Source organism: Ursus americanus, chromosome 12, assembly GCF_024610735.1.
Source record: "Ursus americanus isolate L20-20 chromosome 12, mUrsAme1.1.p, whole genome shotgun sequence".
NCBI classification, from domain to species: domain Eukaryota; kingdom Metazoa; phylum Chordata; class Mammalia; order Carnivora; family Ursidae; genus Ursus; species Ursus americanus.
Window position 1 is genome coordinate 15,552,596 of NC_142138.1, and position 27,615 is coordinate 15,580,210.

General features: G+C 48.6%; 1 long non-coding RNA gene across 3 annotated transcripts in view; it reads left to right on the plus strand.

Moving 5' to 3' along the window:
* LOC123795375 (uncharacterized) overlaps positions 1–27,615 on the plus strand; it is a 318,410-nt gene that overhangs the window by 20,279 nt on the left and 270,516 nt on the right. For all 3 annotated transcript variants that reach the window (XR_006780475.2, XR_015726248.1, XR_015726249.1), the window contains 2 exons: positions 24,333–24,433; positions 25,613–25,700. This is a non-coding gene — a long non-coding RNA (uncharacterized LOC123795375). The remainder of the gene's footprint in view (positions 1–24,332; positions 24,434–25,612; positions 25,701–27,615) is intronic.

Below are 27,615 nucleotides of genomic sequence, written 5' to 3' on the forward strand. Positions count from 1 at the left end.
CAAAACATGGCTGAGGGAAATTAAAGAAAATTTAAGTAAATAGCTATTTACATTTGAATTAAGTAAAACTAATAAAATTCCTCAGTCTCAATAGAAACATGTCAAGAGCCCAAAAGGCCCAAATGGCTAGATGTAATCTTAAAAGGTAGTCTCACTAAAGAAGGCTCACTATCACCACTACACTATACTGAGGGTGTTAGTCAATGCAAAAAGATCAATAATGATTTGAGGTATAAATAGTAGAAAGAAGAAGATAAAGCTATGTTGGTTTGCAGATAATATGGTTGTATAACTTGTAAAACCAAGAGAACCAACTAAAAGCCACAACAAACGAATAGATCATTCGGTAGGGAAGTGGCATACAAAATTAACAAACAGAAATCAACAGTTTTCATATATACAAGTCAAAATTATTTAGAATAGCAAGTATAACACACAAAAAATTCCACTTTTAACACTAACTAAAATATAAAATACATTGTGTTGACTTTATAAGAAATATGCAACTGGATATGAAGAAAACTTTAAAACATTCCTGAACATCATGCAAGAAAACTTAAATGAGAAAATATACCATATTTCTGAATAAAAAGCTGCAATATCTAAATATATCAATTTTTCTTATGTTACTTTATAAATTTATCACAAGCACAATAAAAATACCCTTTTTTAAAAATAAAAAATGTCCTTTTTTTTATACTAGACAAGCTGATTCTAAAATTCCTATGGAAAAAGAAGTCATAATATCCAGGCAAACTAGGGAAAAGCGTATCAGTATTGGAGGGTGACTACCTTTAACAGATAGTAACACAGATGATAAAGCATCAGGGACTTAAACTATCTGGTATTAGTGATTGAATTAGTCTAGTCCAATAGGACAGAATTAGTCCAATCGGCCCACACGATACAACAAGTTCACTTACAATGAAAGTGACATCTTGTATCTGGTGGGAAAAGATAACTATTCAGTAAGTGGTGTTGGGAAAAAATGAGTAGTGTTTCTGTTATTATGGCTGCTTAACAAACCACCCCAAAACTTAGTGCCTCCAAACTATGACATTTATTAAAACAAACAAAAAACCCAAAAATAATAAAGCAAAAACTATGCTATTTATAGTGCTCACAGATTCTGAGTGTCAGGATTTCTGGAAAAGCTCAGCTGGACAGGTCTCCCTTTGTGGGACATGTCTCATGAAATTGTAATCCGATATTAGCTGGGCATGCAGTTTATCTGAAGGCTTGACCGGGGCTGGAGAATCCACTTCCAGGGTGGCTTGTTCACATGATTGTTGCTGTTGGCTGTTTGCTGAGGTTGCTCCTCTCCACGTCAGGGTCCTTACAGTGTGGTGGCTTGTTGCCCTCAGAGTGAGTAATCCAGAGATGAAGGTGAAAGATGTAGTACGTTCTATGACCTAACTTCAGAAGACACATGCTACCTCTGCCATCATCTTCTCTTGGTCAGTTACAAAGTTCCACCCAGTTCTATCTCTCCATGAAAGTCTGCCAGTCTTTTCTCACATTGTAAGAAGAGAATATGGGATGGAATATATATCACGCTATGGCCATCTTTGGAAAATACAAATTTAGATACACAACTTTTGTGTATCAGTATCTCATATTATGATAAATGCCACATATATTCTAATATAAAAAATGAATTCGTAAAGTACAGGAAGAAAACATAGGAAAGAAAATGCCTTTGCAACTTGAGAATCTAAAATTATTTTAAATTAATTGAAATGATTAAAATTGAAATTTCAATTCTCCAGTTTCAGTAGCCACATTTCAAGGATGCAATAGCCACACGTGGCTGAGATTTAGATGGTGAGGAATAAATGGAAGGTGGATGGGCAGGCAGAAGGAAGAGATGTGCAAAGCCATGAGGAACTGAAAGAAAGCTAATGTGGCTAGAGCTCTGAGGACAAGCAGAAGAGAAGTGCAAAGTGAGGTGTGGAGGTAGAGCGTGCAGAACCAGAGGGGCCATAGGGAATTTAGAATGACATGGTCAGATTTTCTAATTAGCAGGATTGCTTTGGCTGCAGGACAGGGAAATGGAGGGGAGGGAGTGAAGGAGGCAGAAAACCAGGCAAAAAATGTGGAATAGGAAGTTGGTGACTGGCCTGGAGCCATATGCAGAAACCCTTCCCCAATGTGCACATGTCAAACCACCCTTCTAGAATTGGGTTCAGTTCCAGAGGGCATGTCCAAAAAGCCGACCGCAAACTTGAGACTCTTGAACTGAGCGTGAGCACAACAAGATAGGGAAAGGGTTCAAGACCAAGTGAAACAATGACCCAAAACACCTGTGCTATTTAGCTTAGAGACTCATAAGCCAGAAATCAGTGCAGCTGCCCTCACTCTGTGGGAGGGAGCTGCCAGGTCACAGAGGCCACCCTGTCCCTGAAGAAGCCCACAGCTCCCAAGGCCAAAGAGCGGAGGCTGAAGTTTTCTGGGCTTTCCCGAGGAGTTAGCAAGACTTATTTATTTTGAAGAAGCACAGACTTCCACCACCACCCCTCCCCCCCTTCTTTTTATAAAGGCATCAATCGTTTGAGTCACTTGGGAATAAAACTGTTTTGGTCGAGAAAATTTCTGTAGGCGCCCGAGGAGGAGTTGGTGCGGCTGCTGTCAGGGAACGGGAGAACATATGGTGGTCTGTTGTGAATGCGATCTGTTTTTTCTGTTGTTGTTAAACTTCCCCTCGTTAGCATTGGGGCTGTTATGTAAGAGCTTGAGGGGTCCATATGGTTTGTTGCGTAAGACGCCAAGGAGGAACGTGGCTCTCTGTTGCTCGGCTGCTTTTCCAATTGTAGGTTTGGGGAAACATGTGGCCGCGGTGTCACGTTTGAGTGATGGAGGCAGTAGTCCTGGATTTGAATATCCATTCTACCACTGGTTAGCTGTGCAATCTTGGGCAAGTGACCTAGCCTCTCTGAGATTTAAAGTCTCTGAGGCTTGATTTCCTTCCATGTGAAATGGAGAAAATAGCTACCAACTTCATAGAGTTGCTAAGCAGATACAGAATGATTAATATGAACTACAGTGTATTGAGTATTCAAAGTTCAGGATTGCATGCTTTAGAAATATTATTTCTTTTAGGGGCGCCTGGGTGGCTCAGTCGGTTAGGTGTCCAACTCTTGATTTCAGTTCAGGTCATGATCTCAGAATCATGAGATCAACCCCCATTTCAGGCTCCATGCTGAGTGTGGAACCTGCTTAAGATTCTCTCTCTCCCTCTCCCTCTGCCCCTCACCCATTGCTTGATCTCTCTCTCTCTCTCTCTCTCTCAAAAAAAAAAAAAAGAAATAAAAAAGAAATATTATTTTTTTTAAACCTCATAGAAACTCCTAGAAATAACTATTATCTTATAAATCTTATATTTCATAAATCTTACACATTTTTGAATTATAACCAAACTATAGGAGTTCATACTGAAAGGATACTCAGGTATTGCCCTGGCTCAGTAGAAACCAAGTTCATGACCAGTTGGTGATACCTGTGTAAGGGTGAAAGGGGGTTGTGGGGCCTTGAGGGCTATCCTGTACTAAACTTGATCTTCCCTTACTTCACAGTTGGGGAAACTGAGGCCCTGGCAAGCAAAAGTGACTTGTTTAAAATCAAATAACAAATAGGTATCAGAAGCAGCATTTGATTCCTGGTCAGTCTGATGCAGAATCCTGGGCTCTTGCCCTAATTTTCTGACCTACAGATTCAAGACAAAGCTTCTCCAAAAGAACAGAAAAGGCAAAGAGAGCTAACACTTATAGAGCACCTTCCCTGGGCTGGACGCTCTCTGCAAAACACTTTACAGACATTTCCTTTCGTCCTCATTACAGCCCTGTGATGTGGGCAACATTGGCCCCATTTTATAGAAGAGGAAACAGAGTCTCAGAGCCATCATCCAATTTACCGAAGATCCCGGAGCTGGAGAGGAAGGCTGACCTGTAGCCTCATCCCCACCCCTGCTGGTGATTTGAACCCACCCTCCAGGGCTAAATAGTCATCCACTCAGATTTAAGAGTTAAGCATCCCTACCCTTCCACCCACAGAACAAGCTGGAAGCCTGAGGCAAGGGGCTTCACCTCTCTGGGCTTTAGTTTTTTCTTCCTTAAGCAAGAACAGTAAGCATATATTCCTCAAAGAACACTGCGAGGATTAAGTAAGTTCAAGTATGTAAAATGATGAATAGAGAGTCTGGCCCATAGTAAGTGCTCTTTGGATGTGAGTTAAAAACCGACAAATCCAGCACACGCGGCCTCCCTCCGTCCCCGGAGAAGGAGAGGAGATGGTATGGCCCACGCAGAGCCCAGGGAGGCTGCAGCCAGACCCGGCCTCCCTGAACCTTCCGCCTTGGCGCCTTGTCTGGCACCCGGCCCAGGACTGAGGAGTCCCCATTCCTCCCTCCTGTCAACTCAGCAGAACAAGCTGTTTCAAGGGAAGGTGGTTCCCCTTGAGAAAATGTTCTCACACGCCCTAGAGGCTCTTGCCCTGCACTTCTCAGCGATCAGCCTGGACAGGGAGGGGGCCCCACCCTGTGCAACCATTCTTTGCAAAGTTTGTGTCCCGCCGAGCCATAAAAGGTAGTGTGTGGTCTGAAGAGCTCTTGTCTTCCGACGCAGCCCCCTTTGGCTGTGGGATTGCTTTGAACTAGCTTTATTCTTGTGCCTCAGTTTCATGCCCTTGAATATGGGCTGGTCATGTCTGGTCAACTATTAGAAGGAAGGTTGGGAGAGGCCAGTGGAGACACTGCCTCTCCTACTTCATTTCTCATGTCTTCCTCAAGTGTCTGCAGTCTGACTCTGTCTCCTCTACCCCCACCACAACCACCACAATGCCCTGGTCAAGGTCGCAATTGTAATTGTAAATAACCTCTTAGCAGCAGTGGGAACACTCCCTCCCAGCTCAGTCCTGGCCGTTCTCTTCTCTTGATTTGCCTCCTGTCTCTCTGCCACCCCTTCTTATTCTCCTCTCAGGGGTCCTTTCTCTGCTGCAGTCCTTGAAAGGTGTGATTTCTCCAGGATTCAGTTCCTGACCTCCCTTCTCACTTCACACACTCTCAGGGGCACTGACCCCTGGCTTCAGGTCCCATGCCCACATTCAGGACTCAGTCTATCTCAGAGCTCTTTCCTGAAGCCAGACTGCCTCTGGACCTCTCCTCCTGGCTGTCTGACAGCACCCTGAAATTCAGCATGTCCCGAGCTGCACGTGTATGCTCCTCGTCCTCCCCACCTCAGAGAGTTACACCACCATTCATTCAATAAATGTGCAGTGGCACCTTCTGGGTACCAAGTACTGTCCTCCATGCAAAGGGGACAGCAGGGAACAGAACAAAGGCCCTGCTCTCATTGCATTTACGTTCCATCTGCCAAGATGTCCAATGACCCGGGGATCATTGCAACTCCCTTCGTCCTTACCCTACACTTAGAATTGCACACTGAGTCTTTCTACTTTCCTCATATCCCTTACATTGGTCTTCCTCTTTCCAGGCCATTCTTGCTGCCATAGCTCAGGCAACAGCTTCTGACTTGGTTTACCAACCTTCCGTCTTACCCCTTCTAATCCACTCCAGACTGCAGCCAGAGCCATGGTTTTTAGGAACACAAATCTGGTTGTTCTATTCCTTCACTTAAAGACTCCTGTGGCTCCTTCTCATCACCTTAAGGGGGAAGTTCGTTTAGCTGGCTGAGTATCAGTCAGTCAGGGGTCTAGAGAAAGAGAACCACTAGGAAATTAGAGTCTATCCCTATCTCTCTCTCTCTCTCTCTCTCTCTCATCTATATCATCTATCTATCAAGAAATTTATTTATTTCAAGGACTTGGCTCCTGTGACTGTGGGGTCTTGCCTGTAGGATGGAAACTCCTGGTCAGATGCTGACACTGTAGTCCCCAGGCAGACTTTTCTTCCTCCTCAGGGAAACCTCAGTTTTGCTCTTAAGGGCCATCAATGGATTGGATATGACCTACCCAGATTAGTGAGGATAATCTTTACTTAAAGTCAACTGACCGTAGTTGTTAACCATATCTACAAAACATCTTTACGGCAATACCTAGATTCGTGTTTGATTAAATAACTAGGAACAATAGCCTAGCCAAGTTGACACATAAAACTCACCATCACAACATGATACTTTTGGACCTGCTCCATGCTTGTCTCCTTCACCTCTTTTCTTCCTTCTCTCCCCACCCCACAGTCTAGGCTCAGTCACCCCTTGTACTGTGCCAGCTGGCCGCCTGCCACCTGTCCTTGCACAGGCCTGGAACCTTCCCCACCCCTTTCCTCGATAACTCCTGTCTTTGAAACTACTCAGGTGCTATCTCCTCAGGCAGCCTTCCCTGCCCTCACCCCTGCCCAAGCCCTGGCGCTCGGAGAGGAGCACACTGCCTCTGAGTTTGCAAACTACCACTGTGGTTCCGTGAGATGGAAACTTCCCATTGGATGTGTGATCTGCCCACTAGCATGTGGACAGCTCCAGGACAAGAACTCAGCGGCTGTCCCTTTCCGTCTCATCACTCGTAAGTCCCCAAGTCCCAATCAACAATTATTTATTTACTTCTGTGTAAGACCCCTCCATGCCAGTTAGAATGTAAGCTCCACGGAAGCGGGAAATCATGACTGTCTTGCTCAGTGTAAGATCCCTAGGACCTACCTGTATACCCAGCACATAGTAAGTGCTTAATAAATATTTCTGAGTGAATAATCTGATACTTATTTGAAAGAATTGGAAAATAAATTCTCAAGTTCTGGGCACTATTTGGGGGTGCTGTACATCATCATCATATATAACCATCAACAAGGACAAGGGCTGGCTTTCATGGAGCTTATATTCCAAGGAGGGGAGACAGACAGCAACTAAATAAACATAAGTAATCAGGATAGAGAAAATAAAAATACAAGACGTGTGTAAATAAGTGAGGGGATATAAATGAAGGATCAAATGGCTGGAAGCAGCACATGGGGTGGAGAGTAGTGGAGTGAGCACTGGATTTGGAGCAGGAATTAGGAAGGTCTGACTCTGTTCTTTGCTGCTTGATGTGTGCCTGGGGTGGATAGTCTAGGCCCTTAGCACCTACCTTCCCAGATGTATGATAATGGGATGATAGCAACTGTTTTGATTCTCTCACAGGGCTGACGTATGGCAGGAGACAGCCGGCATAAAAGAACTTAGCCACTGTGAAACTCTGTACAGATGTGAAGGGTCATCATTGATATTGTAATTGTTGCAAACAGAGCACTTTAGCTAATGGCATTGTTTCTTTGGAAAGAGGCAGAAAGGAATTTTGGCATGAGACAGACTTGAGTTGCAGTTCCATTTCGGCTACTTAGTGGTAAACCATGTGACCCTGAACATGAATTATTTCACCTCTCTGGGCCTCAGTTTCCTGATCTGTAAAAATGGGGAGAACATTTGTACCTACCTCACAAAGCCATTGCCAGCTTTAAGCAAGACAATCCTTTCCAAGTGCTTGGCATTGGGTTGAGCCCCTATGAAGGGCTCAGTTAATATTAGCTATTAATAGTCATTCTGTCAATCATTGGTGGCTGTTCATAAATGGAGCCATTCATGGTTCAGTTTCTCAAGTCTCACGTTTCTGCCAGGAAACTTCCCGAGTCTTTATGCACCAACACCTGTGATTATGCAAAACTTCATTTAAAACCACCATCAGCGTTCATATCCAAACATAAATGAATGAAGAATTTGCTGTTCGGTACCCTCCGTCCCAACTTCCCAAAAAATTATTTTCTGGAACACAGAGAGATGCACTCTTTATTTCTATAGAAAACAAGTGTTCTTGGTTTTATGATCATATAGCCCTGGAACTGTTATGTTTTTTCATGTAATGCATTTACATTAGAAGCTCCATAAAGGAGTCCTTGTCAAGAGAAAGCACAGCTGGTGCCCAATTACAGAGGTGACCGAGACTGATCGGCCAGCAGAGCTCTTAATTAAGCTGGACCCCAAACTACAGAAGAGCCAGCTGCTGGGGAACCGACGGCTCTCCACATGCTTCCCCAAAGGCAGCGAATGAGAAGGGCAGAAGGTTTTCTTCAGGGGGCAAAGAGCTGGTGATTTCAGTGACGTCTGAATTTAAGATTTAAAGGCTGGCTTGGCAGAAACTGATGCCTGATTTTGGCTCGCTCCTTTCCGTGAGAAGAAATTCTTCGGATTCTATTCAGGTATCAGCTCTTCTATTATTTGTCATAACTGGACCCTAGGAAATTTCCAGAAGGGGAAGGGAGATGGTCAACTTCAGGAAGGCCTCTGGTGAGGACCCATCTGGATTCTCTCCCGCGTAGCCATCTTCAGATAATTGCTGTCTTCCTTACCAACTCGCCATCAACACCCCACTCTCGCCCATTCTGGCCCGTCTCTGCGGCCTTCTCTGCTCCTCCTCCCATTCTGCCTCTGGATCCTGTATTGCACCAAATACACTTTACCTGAAGCCGGGCTGCTTTGTGTACCTATCACCAAACCTTAAGTAGAACCTGTGTCCCTTCTTCTCTCTGTGGAGCTGGCTTGTTTTTCCATATACCCTACCTCAGGAGCAAGAAGCAGGGTCAGGGGTGCCTGGGTGGCTCAGTCAGTTAAGTGTGTGTCTTTGGCTCAGGTCATGATCTCAGGGTCCTGGGATCGAGCCCCAGCTCAGCAGGGAATCTGCTTCTCCCTCTCCTTCTCCCCTTGCTTATGCTGTCTCTGCCTCTCTCTCTCTCTCTCTCTCTCTCAAATGAGTAAATAAAATCTTAAAAAAAAAAAAAGAATCAATTTCTTCTTTGTCCCGTAGTGATACCTAAGCCATAATCCTCTGCCCTCTGTGACAGACAGACAGACAGACAGACAGACAGACACACACACACACACACACACACACACACACACACACACACACAAGCATACCAGGCATTTGGTACCACATTAGGAAGGAGACGCTGTCCCCACTATACACTGAATAGTTGCTGTGTGTGTCTATTTGTGAGGCAGGATGAAGGGACCTGAGGCCTGAGGATCACCTGGGGACTTCTCAGAAATGCAAATTCTCAGGCCACCCCAAGCCTCTAGGGGAGAGGCCCAACACCTTGCTTTAAGAAGCCCCCCAAAGGGTTCTGATGCTCATCCATGTTGCAGAACCACTGGTGTAGCATTTAAGAGCATGGGCTCTAAAGCCAGTTTGCCCAAATTCAAATCCCACCTTTGATGCACACTGGCCTGCCACTCTGGCCAAGTGCTGTAGGAAGTGCTTCTTCTCATCTATAAGGTGGGCATAAAAACTGTCCCTCCCTGTCGGGTGTCCCAAGAGCATCAAAGCAGCTATACATCTAGAGTGTTTAGAACAGTGCCTAGCATATAACAAGGTCTCGTGACCGGTGAACTATTATTATGATTTTCATTGGATGGAAATTTTTTTTAAGGTTTTATTTATTTATTTGACAGAGAGAGACAGTGAGAGAGGGAACACAAGTGAGGGGAGTATGAGAGGGAGAAGCAGGCTTCCCGCTGAGCAGGGAGCCCAGTGCGGGCCTCAATCTCAGGACTCTGGGGTCATGACCTGAGCCGAAGGCAGATGCTTAACAGCTGAGCCATCCAGGCGCCCCTGAATGGAAATTTTAATGGACCTCTGGTCCTTGGTTGTTTGCATCCAGTTGTGTTCATCTATGATTTTCAGTGGCTCTTCTCCACCTGGTGCTTCTCCAGCTTTCCAGTGCAGAGGCAGGTGGGCTTCCACACACACCTTTGTTAGAGGTCTTATATTTCATATTTTCATGTTCGACTATTAAAAAACAGCTTCTAAACCTCATCTCCTGCTAAAATTGACAGCCCAGGAAGCTGTAATATGCTTAACCTGTGGCTTGTTCTATCCTCCCAAAGATCCCCATTCTTCCCCGGGAATGGACGCTGGCTCCATCTGCCAGAACCTTTGACCTCAGTTCCACTTTACTCCACTCCAGCCACCCACACTCAGAGCCACGCCTGTCTCTTATCTCAGCTGGCTACTGCTCCACCCCTGAAATGGCAAATTGCAGGGTCCCACTCTCCAACCCCTCCCTCCCGCTCATCTCTCCAGAGCTCTCCTCATACTGGCTCTTGGATGTCCTCCTGAGTGCCAGGCTCTGGACCCTCCCTCCTTTCTTTGCCAGCTTTTCAGACCTTCCTGGCTTCTCATTCTTACCATGCCTCTTCTCCAGCCACACTCGACAGATAGCATGAGTAAGAAATACATTTTTCTGTTTGTAAACCACTTAGAATGGTTTTTGTTTTTGTTTTAAATTCCTGCAGTATGACGTGTCTCATCCTTACTGAGGCACCTGCCCCCCAGGTGGGCGTGAAGATGAAAGGAGTATGTGTGAGTAGAGAGCACCAGGCCCAGTGCCTGCCCTGTGATAATTGCTCTAGAAATATTAGCTATTACTCTGACCACCAAAAACTACAGGGCCCATGGCACTACCTTGTGATGTGTCTGAAAATCCCCAATTGAACTGCCATACAATAGTGATTCTAAACTTCATCCTTCATCTTCCCAACAAACCCTCGGCCTTCATAGGGAAAATAGAAGCAATCAGCTGGAACTTTTTCAGTCATTTTTCTCCAAATCTCCAAGTTTCAATCTCCCTCTTGTTTTAGAGGGAATTGGGTCCTGGGGTTGGGCTCCTGACCACAGAAATTGGAGGGCAAAAGGAGTGGCTTCTAAGACTGGGAAAGGTTGAACATTCACTCATCCATCCATCCATCCATCCATCCATCCATCCATCCATCCATCATAAATACCTAGCAGAAAGAGACCTGGAGCTTGGACAAGTGTGATTTGAAGATGAAGAGAAGATTGAGGTCTAAAGAGATAACCAGGCCAGACCCCTTTTCTTTCCAAATCAGCACTCCCTGTGCTGTCTCTTGCCTGCCTACCCAAGTACACGGGGGGGCCAAAGCTGGGCCATGGGAGGACTGGACTGAAGCTCCCAAACCAGGCACCCTGCCACCAGCTGGGCATGTGGAGGAAAGAAAGAGAAGGCCAGTGAGGAACCTGTGAAGAAAGCCTGAGGAAGGAGGTGGCGTGGGGATACTCCTCTGAGCCTCTGTTATTCTCCTGGGCTACGTGAGCAACTGGCATGCAAAGAAAGGCCCGTGTACTTCCTCTCCCTCCAGGCAGGCTTCTTTGCAACCCCAGGCAGACAGACAGACAGACAAACAGACGGTGACGTTTCTCCTTTCCAGACAGCATCCTCAGCAGCTGCCGCTGACTCAGCCTCCCCACCTCTGTCTGGGTGTGGTAGGCGGGCAGGTTGGTCCCTAAGGTTGACAGTGTACGTGGCACGAGGCATCAAGTCGCAGACATCTGCAGACATGGAGACCTTTGATTTTTCCCGAAGTCCCAGGACGTTTGCAACTCTCTCTCCTTCACCTGTCATTCAGCCCCACCAGCCGGCTCTAAACCCAAACAACCATCAGCCCACTCCGCGGGACATGGGGATGGAAAGTCCTTGGAGGCACAGCAGGTCCCCACTGAAAGGGTCCTAGGGATTGGCCAGCATTCCCCTTGAAGAGAAAAAGAAGCACCTGCCCCTTCTGGAGTGACCTGGCAGTCTTGGCTGCAGTACCCACTGAGCTGGAAGGGCCGAGTAGCTTCTCTCCAGGGTGACTTCAGTTAAGTAGGCACACACCCCAGATGCCCCATACTTCGGGTCAAAGAAAATGCTTTAGTATGCAGTATTGTGTATTTGCCTTTATACCCATGCCATTGCAAAGTGTAATGTGTATGTGCATGTGTACATGTGTGTGTGTATTTATGTTTATATTTATATAGGAGAAAGGGGCCCATGAAACCACAAGAGCCCGTTGCAGCCCTGCTCTGCCCCTCTCGGGGGCTGTTTCCTCATCTGGAAAGTACAGGTCACAGTAGTCCCCACACCGTGTACCACCGCCATGCCCGTGCTCTCCCTGAGCTAGCATTCACCTCTGCACTTCCAGGCTCGCACAGTTGGAAAGGCTCCCATGTGCACACACATAACATCCAAGCCCTTAACGCTGCATCCAGGCCTCTCACTGCTGATCACTCCGAGCATCTACCGCTTTCCCGCATGCGCAGCTCTGCAGCTAGAAGCGCCGAGCCTGGAGCTGTTTCTGGAGCAAGCTGAGCCTCCAGTTCCAGCAAGCCTGTGCACACTCAGGGCCCTTTCCTTCCAAAGTACCCCCTCTTCTCTGCCCGCTGGTCTCCTACTCACAGCACCACTGCCTAATTTGTGGGGTCCCAGGCAAAATGAAAATGTGGGGCCCCTTGTTCAAAAATTGTTAAGAACTTCAAGACGGCAAATCAGAGCGTAAAACCAAGTTCTGGGCTCTTCTGAGTATGGGGCTAGGTGCGACTGTACTGGCCGCACACCCATGGAGCCAGGTCTGCCTCCTCCTCTTCTGAGGTCTGCTCAAGTATCACCTGCTTTTTGCAGCTGCCCTTGCCCACCCCCCCCCATAAACGTTGAACCCTCACCACCACCCCATGAAGTAGGGAGGACTTTGGTCCCCATTTTGCAGATGGGGAAACAGAGTTTCAGTGAGCAGGTGGCTGAGCTGGCCTTTAAACCATGGGCTCCCTGGGTCCCGAGCTCATGCTTTCACCGGCTGGACTCTACCAGCCCTTCTGACCCCATGGCCTCTAGATCTTACCTCTGCCTTCTAATTTCTGAAAGCCCCAGGCCCCAGCCCTGCTCTCTCAGTCGGTAGGCATCCATCCTCCCAGCACTTCTGGCTCACCAAATATCTCAAGAGGGCAATGCCCTTCTTCCCAGTCCAGAGTAGCTTCCAGTTTCCCAGGAGGCAGACACCTGGGAATTATAGGTCAGCCTTCTCCCACTGCCTGTGACCCCAAGACCAAGCTGTTTGGTTTCTGTAGGGTTTCATGAGCCTACCATTCATTCACCCCCCAGTGCCAGTGTTAATTCAGATGTTCCTCCTCCTTTGCCAGACCTCAGAGTGCCCCTCGCTTGCCCATCTTTCTGTCTAATCTCTCTGATACCCTGAAGCTGTCTTGTTTTTTATTTTATTTTATTTTATTTTATTTTATTTTATTTTAATTTTATTTTATTTTATTTTATTTTATAGAAAGAGAGTGTGCATGAGCCGGGGGGGGGGATATCGGCAGAGGGAGGGAGAGAGAGAGAGAATCTTAAGTAAGCTCCATGCTCAGTGCAGAGCTGGACACAGGACTTGATCTCACAACCCTGGGATCATGACCTGAGCTGAAACCAAGAGTTGGATGCCTAGCCAACTGAGCCACCCAGGCACCCTGCCATCTTGTCTTTTAAAAAATACAGACCCAATCATGTCTTGTCTTCTCTCTTATAGACCCTTCTGTGGCTCCCCATGTCCCTCTGGTCCCTTGGCCTGGTACGTGAGACACAGCCTCCCCTTGACTAGAGCCCTCCCACATGATCATGGCTGATTACTTACTTGAAATTCTCAGAACAAGTCATGCTTTCTCATGCCCCTGTGACTGCACATGATGCTCTCTACCTGAAATGGCCTTCCCAGAACTCTTAGAAAACTCCTCCCGACAAGCTGAGACTCATTCAGCCTCCCCTCCTCCAGGCAGCCTTCCACACTGGCCCTTCCCAAGGCTGCACTGGGGCTTCTCCTCTGGCCCCTCATAACTCCCAGAGCCCCCGTTTGGCCCAGCACTAACTTGTGTCTGCCCTAGGGTTCAGGCACTTTTGAAGGTAGGGGCCACATCTATTCATTCTGCATTGCCGGCCTCTGGCATTTGACCTCCTTGGGATCTAGAAAGGACTCAGTAGGTATTTTCTGAATAAAATCTACGGATGAATGACAATTGGGCCAAATGATCGGACTTGTGTGGCTGGCATCAGGGGCCCCATTAAAACACAGCTGGCCACAGCTCAACTCTTCACCCAGCAGAAGACAGGTGTGCAGATTAGATCAGGAGCACTGATGGCTCTGGAAGGAAGATGGACAGATGGATGGATTCCCTGTTGTGCTTGTAGCTTCTGAGAGGGACTTACATGCTCATGGAGAGAGATGGATTAGTGTACTCAGAAAATGAAGCAAATTGGTTTAAAAACTGGTTTAATTTCTGCAAAAAGAATAAGTTATAGAAAAACTTAACGTGATATGGTTCCGCTGTCATTTCCATGGTCACATTACTATAAACACTAAATCTAACCAGAAATTACGCCGGAACTAAGTTGGGAAGCTGGGGGAGGGGAGGTGGCTCTGCAGGAGGAGCTCCATCCTCCTCCCCCATTGTGGCAGGTCAACAGGGTCATTGTCAGACAGAAAACAAAGAAAGAGATGCTTAAACACATTATTTAGAAATATGGAGTTAAATATTGGAAGTGATACCGGTCAGTGGCTGCCTCTGGGCAGTAAGATTTGAGTGTGGAGGGGAATGGGGTTAGGGAATGAGCCTTTTAGAACTATCTGACTTTTTGTACTATGCACATGATATTGGTAAAACACACATCATTTTTTTTAAAACATTGTCTGTAGTTTGAAGGTAGGGATCTGTTAGGAAGCAGGTGTCCCTGTCCTATCGGTCTGACTGATGTCCTGAAACACCACTGTGGGCAGTGCACCCAAGCCCTCCCAGCCCTGGAACCGGACTGGGCTGGGCCGCCTCACGTGCCCTCACTGACCCGACCCGCCCTCCCTAGCACCACACCTTAGGCTCCCATGCCCCCTCCCATTTCTGGAGGCATGACATCTCCCACCTCTTGGCTTTTGCTCTGGCCCTGCGTTCTGTGTCTGCCAACAGCTCTCCTCCCTTCTGCCTCCCCGGCTCTTCCCCCTCAGGCTAAGACCACCTGAGACAAGTGTCTTGTTGCCTTCTCCCAGGCCGGCTCTGCAGACACTGAGGGAGCTTTGGTTTGCTGCTCTTGCCTTCCCCTGAACTTTTGCCAGATTCAGGTAGGAAGGCTTGAGGCGCGTGTTCTAGATCCACCCATGCTATTCACAGCCTCTCTGAGTCTGCTTCTTCATCTGGAAAGCTGATCTTTGGGCCTACTTGCCGGGATGTTTGTGAGAGTTGCCCAATGGCCCGGTGTGCGAGAGCCCCCCCGGCCACCACGCTTTCCAGTCCCTTCTTCTCTAGACACTTCCTCCTGATAGCAGCAGCAGCTAACAGTTCTCAAGTGTTTACAGTGGGCCAGCACTGCCCGGAGTCATCATCTCATTTAATTCCCACACTGGGGAGCTTTATTCCCATTTCACAGATGAGGAGACAGAGGGCTGATCCAGGGCAACCTGCAGGTGAATATACGTGTCACCCCCCACATCAGACCACAAGTAGCTCAAAGGCAGGGAGAACTGCACACTCATGTTTAAAGCTGTATCATTCACAACAGCCAAAAGCTAGAAGTACTCCGTGCCCATCGATGGGTGGGTGAATAAACCAGTGTTGTACGTACGTACAATGGAATCTTACCCAGCTTCAAAGAGCAGAGAAATTCTGACACGTGCTGCAACATGGATGACACGAGGAAGTGATGCTAAGTGGAATGAGCCAGTCCCCAAAAGACGGATGTTGTATGGTTCCACTGATAGGAGACTGAGGTCCCTAGAGTCGTCACATTCGTAGAAACAAAGTAGAAACGGTGGTTGCCAGGGGCCAGAGGGCCGGAGGAATGGGGACTTTGTGTCTAATGGGTACAGAGTCTCAGTTTAGAAAAGTGAAAAAGCTCTGGACATGGATGGTGGGGATGGCTGTCCAACAGTGGGAATGTGCTTAATGTCCCTGAGCTGTGTACATATAAACGGTTAAGATGGTAAGTTTGGTGGTGTATACTTCACCACAAGAAAATTAACAAAAAAAAAGGAGATAGTGAAAACAGAAGGTAGACTAGAAGTTACCAGGGGCTGGGAAGAGGGGGAAGGGTGAGTCATTTTTTAATGGGTACAGAGTTTGTTGTGGAGAGGAAAATGTTTGGGTATAGATAGCAGTCATGGTCACACCACATGGTGATGTATTTAAGGCCACTGCACTGGAAACGTATGAATGGTAAACGATAAATACTATATTGTGAATATCTTCCCCCCCACACACGACAGGGCAGAGAGCCCCTGTGCCACAACGATTTCTCTACCCCTGGAGTCTCAAGCAGGGCCCCGCACTGCACCTCGTAGGTGCTCAGGAGTGTTTGTCAATTCGAATAAGCTTCTGTTGTGAGGCACCAAAAGCCGTCAGCCTGGGAGGGAAGGAACAGGCTCAGGATTCCTCCTTGAGTCAGCTCCATAGCCAGTTCTAGCTTCTTTGTGCTCACAAGTTCCACGGATGTGTGCGGACCCCCCCCCCCCCCCCCCACCGACAGAGAGTCTGTCTTACCAACACTGTAATGACATAATGAGAGAGCTGCTATTCGTTCCTGGGCCTTTCAGATACACGTCATAAGAACTAGCAATTACTGCGTACTTATTCTATGCTAGGTACTGTTCCACGAGTTTCCCCGCCTTACAACAATACCTCTGAGATTGTTAGGATTATAATCACCATTTTGTGCCTGAGAAGAGGGAGACACAAGAGGTTAAATTACTTGCCAAAGGTCACACAGCCAAATCTTGCCTCCAGGCAGTGTGGTTTGCTTAATGATCCTGGTCTGGGCTTCTGCAGTGTGCTGTGCGGTCCCTGACATTTCTGCATTCTCCCCGGACTCCTGTCCGCCACCCTCCCCCCAGGAGCGCAGAGAGAGAACCTTCAAGAGGAGGAGCAAAGTAAGGAGCAGGCTTTGGATGGTTACCAGCCCAGGCTTGGTTCAAGACCTGGCTTGATTTTAGTTGATTATGTGGCCCTGGACGAGCAACTTCACCTCTAATCCTCTGGGTTCTCATCTGTACCATAGCTGTAGCAATAGTATCCATCTTGCAAGGTTTGGTGGGGATTAAATAACTTAGCAAGGGCACGCCTCTTAGTGAGGGTGGTGCTACGGCGTGGGAAGCACCCACGAGGTGGGAAATGGGATCGCGCTCCCTGACTTCCCGGAACGATCTTGGGCAACTTCGCTTCCTCTCTGCACCCTGCTGATCTCAGTTGTGAAACAGAGCTGCTAAAACCTACCCCACAGGTTTGTTGTGAGGATTAAACTAACACGGTGTTTTGTATTTATATCTATTTATAACTCTAGCTCATTCTCCAAAAGTATTTAAGGCAGCTAACGACAATATAAGATTATTTTTAACTTGAAAATGCAGAATTTGGGGCAAAGAGAAAGGGATGGCAAGGAAAAAAAGAGAGGAAATGAGGCAATTTTTTTAAAGGGCTCGGCTGCCCTGGCATGTATTAGGCGCTCAATACATATTTAGCATTGTCTTCGGGTGGTACTCTCTGGTCTTGGTGGATCTGGCTACCCGAGATGCAGTAAGTTACAGTCTGATGCAGCGCTAGAGCTAAGAGGGACTTCACGCTTCTCAGGGAAAGGAAGGCAGAGGTGAATTTTGGATGTTCGGGTCCTACCTCTCCTTTCAGAAAAGCTCAGACTTTGTTTGCCTTACATACTGGGCTTCTGAGTAAGATTTCACTTGAAGAAAGTGTTCTACTACTTGAAAAGAGAGAGAGAGGGGGAAAAGGGAAATTATTAAAAAAGGAAAGAAAGGGAAGGAAGCAAAGGAAGGAAGGAAGGGAGAGAGGGCAGGAGGGAAGGAGGGAGGGAGGGAAGGAGGGAAGGAGGGAGGGAGGGAGGGAGGAAAGGAGGGAAGGAGGGAAGGAGGGAGAAAAGCACTGGTAAATTCAATTCCTTCCATTTAAAGAGACATACTGAGGCTCAGAGGAAAGCAGCTAATGCAATTGGCTATTTATATCTTTTGTAGAACTTTTCATATGGAGAAACGCACCAAACACAAAAGAAATCCTTTATTAATGGCTCTCCAGTCAGCAAACATTTCTGGAGCCCCTACTATGCTCACGCCATCATGCTAGGAACAAAGCTGTGAAAAGACACATTCGTGCCCCAGGAGTTTGCAGTCTAGAAGCAGTGTCAGAGGTCCAGAGACCAGAGTGAAAGATGCCACCACAGGCTTAGTCCGTTGATGGGGAAGTCAGCCCAAGTAAAAGGCCCAGGACAGCTTTACAGAGGAGGGTGTGCAGAGCTCTGTCTCCAGAAAGGAGTAGGGTTTTGTCAGGCAGCCAGTGTGAGGAGAGCTTCACCCTGTTCTCCTGATCTCAGCACGCCTTGCATTTTCTGTCGCTACTTGTTATTACCTGTTTAACTGTCTTTGCTGCCAGGCTCTCAGTAATCTGTGGGCAGGAACCCCATCCATTTGCCCCTGCTGCATCCAATGCCCCCAGCACAGAGGAAGGAAAAAAGGAGGGAAGGAGGAAGACAGAAGGAAGAGCACATGCAAAAAAGCCAGTGGTGGGAAGCAATATGGTTCCAAGAACTTTGGGTTGTTCTGGATGGTTCTAGGCTTCCACGAATTATTTGAGTCCAGCCAGACACTGACTGGATTTTATTCAGTGATGATGAGAAATCACATGTCCTGATTTTGGATTCAGAGGATAGGGAACTCTTCAACGGTAGAGTTATGGTAGCAGATACAATGTCCGAGGAATCTGGAATCTTGGGTTTGAATGAACCTCAGTGCCCTTTGGTATATGCATTCATCCAGCAGATCACGAACAGTATACAATGAATAAGAGAAGTGGTTCCTATGCCCCAGCAGCCTGACCGTCCTGGCGTTGTGGTTAACCACCTTAACTGTACTGTAGGGCATGATACAGAATACATCTTCTGGCTCTTGCTAGATAATACTCGTCCATAGTTTTGAGTGTTCACTTTGTGTGATGAGTTTGACTTACGATTAATTTCATAGACTCTAAAATGTGCTAGATCACAAGACACACCCCAATTTTAGAGATGCCTAAATCAGTATCCTCGGATGTATGAGCTCTGGTACAGTGAACCTTAATTTTTCTAATAAGTTACATGATAACATAGTTACATTTGAGAAACTAAAGCTCAGGGAGGCTACCACTTCGTCCTCAAACCCACGACTCAAACTTAGCAGAGCCGTGTGGTTTCAAGGGCCCATTCTCTCCCCCCTTCCTCCCACCTTCCTGTTGCCACCCTGAGCATCAGGAGATCCGGTCCATAATCTTTTAAAGTCTTTCTAAGATTTCAGTCAATTTTGCTACCATAGGCAAAGTTCTGCCCCTTTCTCCTGTTGCCGCCGAGCCTGGAAATATCTGGCCGCGTTGCTTTGCTGCCTCCTCCTTACATTTTCTGAGCGAGCAGACCGGTGTGCCCCCATCATTTCATAAATTGCCCCATTAGCCAAGAGCTCCCATGTGACCCACCTCCTCTAGTCTGTCACTTGAGTAGAGCACCCCTATTTTCCTCATGGACTTAGGCACCCCTCTGAGAAGAGTTGTGTGCTGGGTGCCTCTTCCTCCTCCTCCTCCTCCTCCTCCTCCTCCTCCTCCTCCTCCTCCTCCTCCTCCTCCTCCTCCTCTTCTTTTTCTTCCTCTTTCCTGTTGCTGCTGTATTAATGAAAGATAAGCATGCTCACACCCCTGGCAAACTTCTCTGCCCTCCCCCATGTATCTCTGCTGCCTGTGGGGCGAAACCAGGGCAAGTCAGACTAGTCAGTGGGAGATACCCTGGTTGGAAATCGCCCGGGGCCTTGTCTCCTGCTCGTGCTAGGGCTTAGAAGGAAGATGGGCCTATGCCAATCAGACCGAAACTAGCAAGATAATGGATGCAAAGAACAGGGGAGGTCTGGCACGTTCATGAATACAGTCGCTAATTTCCACAGATACCCTGGTAGGTGGATGCAGGAGCTGGTAGGGGCCTTGGAGTCATCAAGTGTGGTCCCCCATGGAGCAGAGGAAGATGGGATACCCAGTGTCACGAAGGGGCTGGACTGAGGTCACACTGCTCATGGCAGGAACCATTACTTAACATATATTCAGTATTAAGGCATATCCTATCGCTTCGAGCGAGTGTAGAAGCTGTAAGGAATGGCTGGCCTGGGTGACTTATGGAGGGGGCAGATTGCATTCGTGTGCCTGACTCCCCGCCCCAGGGCCTGCCACGGCCACTGCGGGAGACGCTCAGCTTCCCTTCTGGATGCCGCCCTGGCTGTATGCTTTGGGCTTCTGTGCAGAGGTTTGCATCAAGTTCTCCCTGTTCCTGCTCCCCTCTGACCTTGTGCTCTAGATGTTTAGGCTGCACTTGTGTCTCATGGAGGAGACCTTGCGTTATATCTGTGCTCCTGCCTTGTCCTTCAGCCAGTTTCCCAGAAGGCCAGGCATGGTCCCTGCTTCCTTCATCCTTAGGCCTTTCTACTTGGTGCAGTGGGACTTGCTGGCAGGCTGTTTTTCCTACAGCCGGGAATACCCCTGGCAGGTGGCCTGACCACCTAGAGTGGCATCGACCCCTCCAGGCTTGAATTCCATGTTGGCACCACAGCCAGGGCATCTGGGAGCCACTGGGTCTGCCCCAGCCCAGGGTGTGCCTCTCTCCGATGGTCATACCCTGATCCCGGTGCACAAGTTTTCAAGCTTGACATAGGTTCGACTTTAGCTTTTGGAAAACTGTCTTCCCGCTTCCATTCAACCAGTGCTTATTGCATAACTGCCTCCCAAAGGCAGTGGTTCTCAACCTTGAGTGTGGTTTAGAATCAGCCAGGGAGCTTGGTAAACAGCCCCACACCTAGCAATTCTGGTCCAGGGGCTCTGGGGCTTGGCCCTTGGGATCTGCATTTTTGATGAGACCACCTGGTGATTCTGAGACAGGTGCTAAGAGAAAACATGTTGAAGAAATCTTGTTCTTCTAAAAGAATGGTGGCTGTTCATAAGGATAAGAGGAATCTCAGATATGCATATTCAATGCCACAACATACAAGGCAATGTTAGTTCAGCTACACCACTCTTGGATTAAAACAAAAACCAGACGAAACCAAATGTTTCTCTGAACTAGTACAGAAAACAAAGACTCTGGGGTCAGAGAGTCAGGGTCCCCTGAACAAGTCACCTAAAATTTCTGACATTAATGTGTTCTCTTGTCTGCTTACTGGGGATCTTAATTCCTACTTTAGAGCATTGAATGACATATTGTAAGTAAAGCAACAATTTTAACACCCAGGAAGTTCTGGAGAACCAAGGAAGAAACAAAGGTTATCGTTTGACAAGAAGTGGGCGCAGGACTTTCTATGCACTGTATCCTTGTCTTCTGAAGGCTGCCTGCAAGGGAGGGGTACCGAGTCCTCCACTTGGGGGTCCCCAGAGGTTCCATGGCTAGTCCATGGTTAGTAGGCTAGCAGCAGGGCTGGAATTCAGACTTAGGTCCCTCTCACTTTAGAGATGGAACTCTGACCTGCTATGTTACTGTGCCGCTCAAAGACACAACAGAGAGAGTCCTTTACACAGCTCCTTTGGGGTTTGATCTCCATCCCCTGACTTCGCACTGTAGAGAGATCACGGGTCTGGGAACGAGGACGGTGGCAGTTCTGGCTCCCCTGTTGATGACTATGTGACCTTGGGTAAGCCTCCCCACTCTCTGGACTGAGGGGCCATGACTCTATGTTAGGTCCAGACTATACAGCAGGCTGTTGGGAGTATCCACTGTGCTGCCCTAACAGAAGCACCTGACGAGTTGGGGGGGCAATTTGGCCCTTCCTCATTCCCTACTGCTAGCCTCCGGCCCATTGGCAGGGGCTCTACCTCTTCTTCCCTTCAGCTCTGGGACCCAGGACATGTTTCCCAGGAGAGGGGTGTGAGTAGGAACCCCTGTGCCTCCCGGCAAAGGGTGACATCTGCTTCCAGAGTGGCTGGGCACTGCCAAGGACAGGATGACCATAGATGGGTGATGGTCTCCCTCTGCAATGACAATGCCTGCCATGATGGGGGGGAACACTGCAACACAACAAACACCTGGAAATAACAACACAGCCTGGCCACATAAATCATTGACTTAGACTTATATAGAGAGATTTACTCTTCCTGCCGGGAACATCAGAAACAACCAGATGGCCAGGAACTCAACAAGGTCGGAGCAGGGGAAACCTCAAGGCAGAACTCTTCCTGGCAGTGCAGGGCAGTGGGTAAGAGTGTGGGCTTAGGAGTGAGATGCCCTTGGGTTCTGGTCCTCGCTCTGCCATCCCCTGGCTGAGTGAACCTGGGCAAGTCGTTTGACCTTGGGGGTCAGTTTCCTAATTTTTAAAGTGTGGATAACAATAATCCCTGCCTTGTAAGTTCGGATGAGTGAACACACATGAAGACTGAGGTTTGCCTCACAGCAAGTATGAATACCTGTTCTTGCCCAAGCCTGAGCTAAGCACACTGAGGGGTTTGGCTGCTTCTTCCTTCATCTACTCCAGTTCTCCAAACTTTTACTAGCAGCTGCTAACTGCTGGCTCGAGTTTTGGGCATTGGGTATACAAAGATACATAAAACATAATCCTTGCCTCAAGGTTTGCAGTCTAAAATTCCTAAAATCGTTGTTGACCCAACCACCCAAATATCAGTACCAGTAATGATGATGCTAATAATCATAATAATAAACACAGCCATTTACTGAACAATTCCCACACACAGGCTCAGTGCTGGACACTATATGCATTGTTTATAACACTCAGTGCAATCCTTTGGGAAACTGTTGAGGGAGACTGAGGGGGAGGAACTGGGGGGAGAGGGGGCTGAGTTACTCATCAAAGGTTCTGGGTCTCCAAGTGGTAGAGCTGGGATTCCTGTCCTGTCCAGGTGCTTCAGCTTCTGATGAAGCTTTCTCCTCCCCAGGCTGCCTCCACTGCACTCACCCCCAGTCCCCCCCCCGCCCGCCGGGCATAACGCTTTCCAGAAAGGCTAGCATTTTCAGTCCACACCACCACCCCGGGAGGTAGGAGCCTTTATTGCCAGACCCATTTTCCAAGCGAGGGAACCAAGAGCAGGTGAAATAATTTCCAACCGTAGCTCAGCTAGTGAGCTATAAAGACATTGCATGTCTTAAGATCAAATAAAAGGCAGCTCCTAGGCTGCTGCTTGGTGAGAAGCCTTTTGCAGAGGCGAAAAATATGTGCAAACAAAACCAACAGCTTTCTTTATGTTCCCCAAAGTTGCTAAAAATGCCTGCGGGTTTGCACACAAGCAGACGCTGTGTTCACAATGCGGTGTGGCTTCTGTCGTTGGCTCTGGCAAGAAGAGACCTGGCAGGTATTTCTCACATCTTTGTTAAACACATACACCAGACAAGGGAAGGAGTTCCAAGGTAGTCCCAGGGTGTGGATTTCTGCCAAGTCTCCTTTTATTTGTTGTTAAGTTGGCGGGGACGGGGGTGGGGGGGTGGAGGGGCGGGGGGAAGACACCTCACGGATAAGTCCACGATCCCGTGAAGTAACTGTGGTGTGGTAGAAAATGCATTCCTTGTACTTGGAGTCAGACAGTCCTGTGTCCTCACCTGGACTCTTTTACCTGCGGGCTGTGAGACCTTGGCCAGGTTGCTTAGCCTCTCTGAGCTAACCACAGCTCTGCCCATGTGTAAATCAGGTAGTCCCTTCTGCAGGCGTGGAAGCACCACGAAGGCAGGGGTTTCCATCTGTTCCGTTTCTGGCTTCCAGTGCCTAAGACAGTACCTGGCACAGAGTCAGTGCTCTTACTTAGCAGAATGAATGAATGAGTGAATGAATGACTGAGCTGCTCTCTTGGAGGGTGGTTGTCCGATTGAAAGAAGATCATGGATATGAAATTGCTTTATAAACTGCAAATTGCTATGCAACATGAGGATTTATTACTATACAGAACACGGTCTGGGTTCTATCAAATAAATGATTCAGTCAGTCAGCGATTGCATCGTGAGCTTTTCCTTGGGTCTGGCGCTGGGATTCAAAGAAATATGAGACTGGCTTCCTTCCTCCAAGTGCTCATAGGCCAGCAGGAAGACAGACAGGTAAGTCAAGTACTAAAATACAGTGCAGGTGAGCAGAGGGTGCTGTGGGAGCAGATAGGACACAGCGACCCACCCCGCGCTGGAAAGGGGTAGGTCAGGGAACTTTCTGGAAGAGGCGTTCTGGGACAGTCCCAGTTTCAAATCTGTTGTCAGAGTTTTCCCAGCAAACCTAGGCCTTTGGGCCACCGGGTGTCATGACACACTCTCGCCTCTCGTATTATCATTTTCATTATAGTCACTCCCTGACATACCATTTCTCTTGTTTCCCCTTGACTCATTACATGGTCGGGCAAAACCCCAATTCTGGTCAAAGGTGGCTCTCACCTACTGTGCTGCTGCACCTGTGTGTTAACCGTGGCCTGAGAAAAACATCCAAACATGCTAATTACTGCCTGGCAAGCTGCTCTGGTTCTCTGCAGTCACTCTCCCGTTCTCAGCTGCTTCAAACTTTCTCCTCTAGCCTGCAAACGCTGCACCTCCTTCCCCATCATCGCTCTCAGCTGAAGAGCTGGCTTCCTGCCTCCCTTGAGGAAACAGAAGCCCTCAGAAGAGAAGTTCCAGGTACTCCCAACCCCATCCATTGTGATGCAGCCCTGGGTAGGGGTGGTCTCACTCTGCCCATGGGCAGAAGCCGAGAGAGCCTTCTGGAGGCATAGGACACTCCTCACCCAGGGAATGGCCTCCACCCCTATCTGGAGGTGTGAGAGACAGAGTCCTCCTGTTGACTCACGGGGCACCTGGCAGGGTGAGGCTGGCAGTGGAAAGGTTACTGAGAGGCAGAGAGAGCCTGGTGGGCCGGGCTGTCAGGAAGGGCCTCATGGAGGTGGGGGAGGCATCTAGGTGGACATGGAAAGACAGCAGGGCCTGGGATTGTGAGCAAGCAGCCCCCAGGTGGGAGAAGAGTAGAGGCCATATCTTCCAAAGTCAGAGCCCACATACATGGCCTGACTTAGAAGGTAGTCCCCAAGAGGTACATTGAGAAGGATGCTGGTTTCTGAAGAACACGGGTGATGCTGCCCAGTGCAACCTCTGCTACGACAGAATTCTTCACAGGTCTATTTACTTCATTGTCCATTCTTCTGAGAAACCCTCATGAGAGGCTGTAGCGAGGGTCTCCGCTGGGCACCAGGGGGGATGCATGCATGCAGAAGAGGCAGCTTCTTCCCTCACAATGAACAGAGGAAGACAAAGCCAATAGAAAATCCATCCACTTATTAAACATTGACTGCACGCTGACTGTGTGTGGCGGGCAGTGAACAAAACTGTCCTAACCCCCCGCTGGCATGGAGCTCACATTCCAGTGGGCTGCCAGGGAAGCAAATGAGGGAAGCACCCCATGTGTCAGGAGGGCGGGGAGCCAGAGAGAATATTTGGGCAGAGCAGGGCAGAGAGTGTGTTGGGGTAAGGGCTGTACACAGTGACATGGGGGGTCAGGTAGGGGCTCACTGAGAAGGTGGCCTGGAGCAAGAGTGGGAGGGGACAGCCAGTGAGCCCCTGCACAGCCCCCAGAGGGGAGCACACCAGGCCCAGGCAGGCCACAGAAGCAGCAAGGAGCAGAGTTGGGGGCATGGAATTGGAGGGCAGCAGGGAAACGGGGAGCTGCGGGGTGCCAGGGAAGGAGATAGGTCCTACATGACCTTAGGGGCTATTATGCTGACTCTGGCTTTTATTCTGATTGTTATGGGAGCCACTGGAGGGCTTGAGCAGAGGAGTGACATGATCTGCCTCCTGTTTTAACAGGATTTCTCAGGGGACTGTGCCAGAAACAGCGAAGGAGGACGAGGGTGGCAGCAGAAGGATCCTCGATAAAGACTCAGTGGCAATCCAGGTGAGGTGGTGGCATCAGACTGGGGTGGCAGGGGTGCTAAGACATGGTCAGACCCTGACCATCTTTTGAGGGGAGAACCAGCAATCTTTGCTGATGGACTGGAAGGCAGCATGAATGGGAGAGAAGAGTTAAGAATGATTCTAAGGATTTTGGACCTAAGCAAATGACAAGATGGAACTGTCCTTAACGGAGATGGAAAGATGGCAGGAGAAGCAGTTTGGGGGCATTTGCTGAAGTAGGACTGATGGTGAACATGTTTGATGCAAGAGGCCATGTCCCTGTGGAGGTGTGGAGCAGGAGAGGCGGGCTGGAGACAGACCCTGGGGAGCCCACAGTGTACAGTGTACAGACAATATTTGAACCCAGGAGGCTGCAGGAGATCACAGAGAAGAGGGCCAAGCACTGAGCCCTGGGCCTCCTGTGTAGTGTTTGGGGAGGTAGGAAGGCAGGGAAGAACCAGCAAAGGAGACTGGGGAGAAGCCACCAAGTTAGGAGGAGAAGCAAAAGGCTGTTGGTCCTAAAAGGCAAGCTGAGAGAGAGCGTCACGAAGGAGGAGGTGGTGTGTGATGCCACTGCCTGGCTCGTTACGATCCACACTGGCGCTCGGTCATTGCATTGATGGTGAGGGCTCACTGTTGACTTTGGCAAGAGCCCTGTTGGAGGAGGGCTGGGGTGCAAGCCCGACTTGAGTGACTCCCAGGGCAGGGGGGAGGCAAGGATTTGGAGGTGGGGCGTGTCTTCAGCTCTTTTGAGGAGCTTTGCTACAAAGAGGAGCAAAGATGCAAGGTGGAAGCTGGGGGAGGATGTGGGCTCAAGAGAAGTGTGTGTGTGTGTGTGTGTGTGTGTGTGTGTGTGTGAGAGAGAGAGAGAGAGAGAGAGAGGGAGAGAGAGAACTCGCCAGCATGTTTTCATGCTGATGAGAATCATTAAGCCTAGAGGCAAAAATTGATGATTCAGACCAAAAAGGAGAGAATTGCTAGAACAATGGCTCTGAGGAGGTGAGAAGGGATGAGATCTGCTGCCTAGTGAGGAGCAGGTGTTTGCTAAGAGCACAGACATGCATCCACCCTAACAAGAGGTCAGAGCAGAGGGGCAGAGAAGCAGGGAGGTGTCTTCTCAGCACCTAGCACAGAGCAGTAGAGACCCACACTGTGTGCAGGATGGGCCCTGCTCTGAGTCATTTACATATATTCACTTCAAATTCTCAGAACAACCCCAGGAGATAAATCCTGTTATGCCCGTTTTACATGAAGAGTACCGAGGCAGAGCACTGTAAGGACACTGCTCTAAGTCACATAAGTAGTAAGAGGCATGGTGTGGCTGATGATGGCTCCTCGCTGTCATGGTACCAGTGGAGGGATGACGGAGGAGTGGGCAGGTGAAGAGAGGCTGTGTAGTTTTGGTGAGGCCAGAGCTGGCATGTGCTCACTCGTTTCTCCCGCAGAGGTGCCTGTTCATTTGTGAAGCACTTTTCAGTCTTTACCTACTGAGTCGGCAGCCGGTATAGGCAGCAGGCAGGGGCTGGTTCAAGTTCCCAGCTTGGCCTTGGTGCAGTCTGGAAGGACAGATTCCTCCCGTGGCCATACATCTTCCACTGACACCTGCAGGGAAGTATTGAGATGGTTCCTCTCGTCTCTCTTGGAGACACCCCTGGGATTCTGAGCACCTGCAGGGCCACCATCCTCAGGATTCCTGATTAAGGGAGGGGAGGGAGAAAGAAATGGGGGTCGCAATAGACCTGCTTCTGAAGGCGGCTGGCTGAGAGAATGGCCAGGTCACCTCTATCGTCTGGGCCTCAGCCGTAAAAGGCGGGAGAGGCTAGGATGATATCTTGCTTTATGGACTCGGGTGTTCCCTCAGCATACGAGTCATGGGTACTAGACAAGGACAGGGCACTAGGAATAGGACAATGAGC